Below are 7,098 nucleotides of genomic sequence, written 5' to 3'. Positions count from 1 at the left end.
TAAAATACCTGAATACTTACCTCCCAGATTAGCGCATTTCCTACAATGTCACCTCTATGTCCCTCAGCGGTCACATGAAACAATGTGAACAAAGCAGCCAATCAGGGGCCATGTGACATTATGCGACTTGACTGCTGAGGGACACCGGGGTGATATCAGAGGTAAGTATTCAATATTTCTATGTTATGCTGTACAGGGAGCGGTTATTAAAGGGATGTCAAGTAGTGGACAAACCATTCAAGGTGAAGTGTACACAACGCATTTTAGACCCTGGTGTATCCATTGTGTTTTTCAAGTAGAAGACAATGCAGGAAAATGCAGGTGTTCTTCCTTGATACCTTACGCACCTTTTTTGCTGGTTATTACAACAATGAAATTGCAATTGAGTGCATATGATCATTCTTTTTAGTATCTGTTAAGCACTTTTTCAGGCAGGATCCTAAGGTAACCTGCCTAAAAAAACACATCTTGTGCACTTACCCTTCAGTTTTTTTTTCAGTGGATTTTACCATTACTGAGATAGAAGAGGACAGTTGGTGCTCATAAAATTCTATGGAGGGTGAGGAGCTAGAGGCAGACATAGATATTCTACTTCAAGTTCTCCTGAAACATTTGCAGTTTAAAAGAGCTTGTACTGGCTGAAATGACTGAAGACTGCCGAATCATGACAGCGTGATCCGCATCTTGTCATAATTTCATAGTATTCCTCATGTGGGGGTGGAGCGGGGTGATCATACGTGTGCGATTTGCAAACACGTGCCAACTAGACTCACCATGGTTCTCACAATTCTTTATTGAGAGAAGTCAGATGAGTGCAAACCACCACCTACGCACCCACACAAGAAATTCAGGGGAGTTGTGACAGCATGAGCGTTGCACACCATCATATTCGGCAGTCTGCAGTCACATAGAGCAAATGCAGGCATTTTCTTTCAGCCTGGTAAGAAAAAAAAACTTTAAAACTACCAACATACTCTTACTTATTCCTTGTCTTCACAGAACTCTTAGTGGCCCAGCATGCATCTTTATATTAATAGTCAATAATGGTGTCTTCGGCACACTTCGGCTTCACTTTTAACGTAGAAAAGACTGCATTATTGCTGGTCAGATAAAAGGGGTTTTTAGATTATAAAAAACATGCCAGCTTTAGTTTAAAAACAACATAAAAACATGTAATAATACATTTTAAAAAGATAATTAAATGTTCTATTTTTATGACAAAGTAACAATTTCCTTTACTCTGTCTTCTAATATCCCACAAAGTCCTATAATCTGGTCCAGAACAGTTGGAGAATTCCAACCTTTTTCAGACCTCAAATAACCAATCAGATATGTGAGAACTCTTGTTATATGAGTCAGTATGACCACCTACTCTATGGGCATACAGCACTAGAGGGTATCTAAACAGATACACAAGTTTCCGCACTCTCAGTATATAGGTTCTGGTCATCATACACCCCTTTCTTCTCTATGGACCTTACTATCTCAACATGCTTGATAATTTCTATTATTGTTGTATTGAAGAGGTTTCAGATAGATGTCATTATCTGCTGACTTCAGTAATGGCTGCTGAAATTGAAGTGTCTACACTCCTGCATTGTAGATTCCTTTGTATAAACGCCCTCTAGTGGGGAAAACTGACACTGCATAAAATGTAGTAAAGCAAGATCTGTTTGCAAATAATTTCTCAATTTTAAGTCACGAAACATAAAAAAAAATGTATAAAATATATATAATATATATTTACTAGCTGTACTCGGCCACGCGTTGCTGTGGCTCAGTCTGGTTAAATGGAAAAGAAAGAAAAGAGAAAAAGCACATTTATAAAATATTTAATTTCACAGTGCTTGTGGGTATACAATATTTTTTGTTGTTCCATTATTTGAGTAGATATAGAGATTGTCTGGTTTGCCGACTCTAGAACACGCAACATATAATTGTCCATGTGAGAAGCAATCCGTGTCTAGATGTAAACCGCACAATTCTAAAGACTGGCCCTGAGCTTTGTTGATGGTGACTATAAACGCCAATCAAATTGGGAATTGCAATCTCTTAAATTGAAATGGCATATCCATTGGAATCATAGGAATACGAGGAATGAGGACATCTTCACCTTTGGAGGCACGGAGTCGTGTTTGACGCTTATCTGCTCTTTCTCGCTGACGTCTTTCAGCCACTCTCAGCCTGTCGCGTTCATTCTGTTGAGAACGAAGCAGATCTGAAGCTGCAGAACGCGATCGCCGTGCATCCTCAAGTCTGGCTGCATGTCGCTCTGCTGCTTCCTCGGCACGTAACGTATTTGAGCCATTCTTTGTCTGTTTCGCTCGTTCGCGGATGTCCATTCTTCCTCAGTTTGATTTACAATTACTCGTCGGGTTGCTTGTGCTCCACAAGTACGACGACCTAAGTTTGATGTTCTGCCAGGCATTATTTGGGTGAACTAAAGCAGATCGATTGCACTGAAAAAGAAGACAGAAAGTTAAAAAAGGAAGAAACACGGACTAAACAACAAAAAAAAATAAAACCATACTAACGAAATATTTCAATTCAAACGCAGAATAAATTATACTCACGAAATGAACGCTATGGTAAACAACACAGCTCAATTCCAATGCAATGTCAGACGAAATAATTAAATGAAATCAAAATGAATATAAATCTAAATCTATGAAAATTCAATTGAACAATGAAATCGGAAACATTGAAATGGAATCATAAAATATTTAGTATAGCATGTGTTGCTTTTACGTCCAACAGCTGGTATATAAAAATATAGTAGCTCTATAAAAACATGCGTATATACAGTACAGACCAAAAGTTTGGACACACCTTCTCATTTAAAGATTTTTCTGTATTTTCATGACTATGAAAATTGTACATTCACACTGAAGGCATCAAAACTATGAATTAACACATGTGGAATTATATACTTTACAAAAAAATGTGAAACAACTGAAAATATGTCTTATATTCTAGGTTCTTCAAAGTAGCTACTTTTTGCTTTGATGACTGCTTTGCACACTCTTGGCATTCTCTTGATGAGCTTCAAGAGGTAGTCACCGGAAATGGTCTTCCAACAATCTTGAAGGAGTTCCCAGAGATGCTTAGCACTTGTTGGCCCTTTTGCCTTCACTCTGCGGTCCAGCTCACCCCAAACCATCTCGATTGGGTTCAGGTCTGATGACTGTGGAGGCCAGGTCATCTGGCGTAGCACCCCATCACTCTCCTTCTTGGTCAAATAGCCCTTACACAGCCTGGAGGTGTGTTTGGGGTCATTGTCCTGTTGAAAAATAAATGATGGTCCAACTAAACGCAAACCAGATGGAAAAGCATGCCTCTGGAAGATGCTGTGGTAGCCATGCTGGTTCAGTATGCCTTCAATTTTGAATAAATCCCCAACAGTATCACCACCAGCAAAGCACCCCCACACCATCACACCTCCTCCTCCATGCTTCACTGTGGGAACCAGGCATGTAGAGCCCATCCGTTCACCTTTTCTGCGTCGCACAAAGACACGGTGGTTGGAACCAAAGATCTCAAAATTTGGACTCATCAGACCAAAGCACAGATTTCCACTGGTCTAATGTCCATTACTTGTGTTCTTTATCCCAAACAAGTCTCTTCTGCTTGTTGCCTGTCCTTATCAGTGGATTCCTAGCAGCTATTTTACCATGAAGGCCTGCTGCACAAAGTCTGCTCTTAACAGTTGTTGTAGAGATGTGTCTGCTGCTAGACCTCTGTGTGGCATTGACCTGGTCTCTAATCTGAGCTGCTGTTAGCCTGCAATTTCTGAGGCTGGTGACTCGGATAAACTTGTCCTCAGAAGCAGAGGTGACTCTTGGTCTTCGTTTCCTGGGGCGGTCCTCATGTGAGCCAGTTTCTTGTAGCGCTTGATGGTTTTTGCAACTGCACTTGGGGACACATTCAAACTTTGCCCAATTTTTCGGACTGACTGACCTTCATTTCTTAAAGTAATGATGGCCACTTGTTTTTCTTTACTTAGCTACTTTTTTTCTTGCCATAATACAAATTCTAACAGTCTATTTAGTAGGACTATCAGCTGTGTATCCACCTGACTTCTGCACAACACAACAGATGGTCCCAACCCCATTTATAAGGCAAGAAATCCCACTTATTAAACCTGATAGGGCACACCTGTGAAGTGAAAACCATTTCCGGTGACTACCTCTTGAAGCTCATCAAGAGAATGCCAAGAGTGTACAAAGCAGTATTCAAAGCAAAAGGTGGCTACTTTGAAGAACCTAGAATATAAGACATATTTTCAGTTGTTTCACACTTTTTTGTTAAGTATATAATTCCACATTTGTTAATTCATAGTTTTGATGCCTTCAGTGTGAATGTACAATTTTCAAAGTCATGAAAATACAGAAAAATCTTTAAATGAGAAGGTGTGTCCAAACTTTTGGTCTGTATTGTATATTATATATATATTATATATTTCATATTTTTCGGACTATAAAAGACGCACTTTTTTCCTCCAAAATTTTGCCAGATGCAGGAAAGCAGCCCCAGAACATAATAGAGCCTCCTCCATGTTTCACAGTAGGGACAGTGCTCTTTTCTTGATATGCTTCATTTTTCTGTCTGTGAACATAGAGCTGATGTGCCTTGCCAAAAACTTCCATTTTTGTCTCATCTGTCCATAGGACATTCTCCCAGAAGCTTTGTGGCTTGTCAACATGTAGTTTGGCAAATTCCAGTCTGGCTTTTTTATGAATTTTTTTTTACCAACAATGGTGTTCTCCTTGGTCATCTCCCACGAAGTCCACTTTGGATCAAACAACGCCGGACGGTGTGCTCTGACACTGATGTTCCTTGAGCTTGAAGTTCACCTTTAATCTCTTTAGAAGTTATCCTGGGCTCTTTTATTACCATTCGTATTATCCATCTCTGATATGTCATAAATTTTCCTCCTGCGGCCACGTCCAGGAAGGTTAGCTACAGTCCCATGGATCATAAATTTCTGAATAATATGTGCAACTGTAGTCACAGGAACATCAAGCTGCTTGGAGATGGTCTTATAACCTTTACCTTTAACATGCTTGTCTATCATTTTCTTTCTAGTCTCCTGAGACAACTCTTTCCTTTGCTTCCTCTTGTCCATGTTGAGTGTGGTACACACCATGTCACCAAACAGCACAGTGAGTATCTGTAGCCCTATATACAGGCACACTGACTGATTACAAGATTGTAGACACCTGTGATGCTAATTAGTGGACACAACTTGATTTAACATGTCTCTTTTGCCATATTATTTTCAGGGGTACCATCATTTCTGTCCAGGCCTATTTCGTGAGTTTAATTTTTTTTTTAATTCTGTGGAAGCAGAAAAGCAATGTCTAACTTTCATAGATTTTTAATTTATTATTACTCTTGTCAGATTCAAGTTATTTCTGTGACCATTGTGGGTTTTTCTTTCATTAAACGAGGGGTACCAACAATTTTGACCACGTGTGTGTGTGTGTGTGTGTGTGTGTGTGTATATATATATATATATATATATACACACACACACACACACACACACACACACACACACACACACACACACATATATATAGCGTATGTATTTCTTCTTTTAGTGGATGTAAACAATTCCTAAACCTGCTCACACATTTGAAGTCTCTCTAAAAATGCTTTAAAGGGGTTGTCCATCCTTAGTACAAGTATGCTGCTAGAGTGTGGTCATGCACGTCTATTCGGCACGTGACCGCATGTATGCAAATCACATAGTTGCAGTCATACACCCACCACTCCCAGCACCAGCGCTGGAGAATCCATGCAGTGCGCTCGCTGAGAGGATTCACAATTCTACAGTAACATAGGCTACAAGTCTGCATTCATTCTAAGGCCAGACAACCTGTTTAAATAACCTCTTCAGAGAGAAAGAGGACAAGGACTCTAGTGCCACCTACTGGATGTACCAATCCCAAACGTCAATATTGAGCCTTTAACATTGTCACATGGATAAGAAGCCAAACTAGACACATGTTTCATGGTGTTTGATCCTCATCAGTGCAAAGCAAGAGAACTGGTGAGTAGATGGCACTAGAGTTCTAGTGCTTTTCCTCTATTTGCACATTTAAATTGCAAGAGAATCATTGCATGGCCTGGAAGTCTCCTTACGACTATGTGGAGCTCTCCAAGAGGAGAAACCTTACCCCTTAAAAAGCTGTTTAAGATGAACATGTATTCCTAGTATCTGTTAGGGTTCAGCTATAATCAGTGACTCCAGCTGTGCTGCACTGTGTATTGGGTCTTTAGGTAGTAACCTAATGTCCTATGATGGGCATAGCTTGCTGCTCTATACCTAATCCAAGAAACTCAACGGGGACTTGTCGTCAGTAGGTTTTCACATCAAACTGTAAAGTAGCTGTAAAGACCCAATACACAACTTTGTCGTAGAGAAGCGATTTCCCTTCACAATTTCTATACTAATGAGCTACAAGTAGAGCGGGGCAGTCCATGCACAGTACGGTCCTGATGAAGAAGGCTGTCAGTATCTGGCATTAGCTGATTAGCTTGCAGCCAGGGCTAGACATTGACAGTCTTCTTCACCAAGACGACCCATCGGGAGGGGAAAATGGGCAACTTAGACAAGAGTGACCTGTCAGTCAATGACACAGGCAGGTGGAGACAGAGGGGAGATGAAAGTGTAGTTTCAGCCCCGTTTCACTAGCGGCTCATTTGCAAAATACAGATATGCAAAGAACTTCTAAAAAAAAAGTGGTAAAAAAAGACAAATAGACCACTGTGTAATATAATTTATAATTATTATACAATTACTAAATAACAAAACTGATCACATGTGGCAATAAAAATGTAAAAATAATTAATTTAAATACATTGACTAATATAGACTTGTCAGTGCGGTGGTTTATGTCCTGCTTTAATCTTCACAATAGTTTAGGAATGAATGTCCATGTCATTTTACACTGATTTCATGTTCTTTAATTACATACGATAATACTGTGCAAAACAATTAGGCAGAAGTGGAAAAATATTGCAAAATAAGAATACATTCAAAAATAGAAGTGTTAATTATGCAGTGTTAATTCATAAAAAAACTAAGTGAAT

Source organism: Phyllobates terribilis, unplaced genomic scaffold (assembly GCF_046119375.1).
Source record: "Phyllobates terribilis strain yellow unplaced genomic scaffold, ASM4611937v1 Scaffold_12__6_contigs__length_324123572, whole genome shotgun sequence".
Lineage (NCBI taxonomy): Eukaryota > Metazoa > Chordata > Amphibia > Anura > Dendrobatidae > Phyllobates > Phyllobates terribilis.
Note: the sequence above shows the minus strand (reverse complement) of the source record.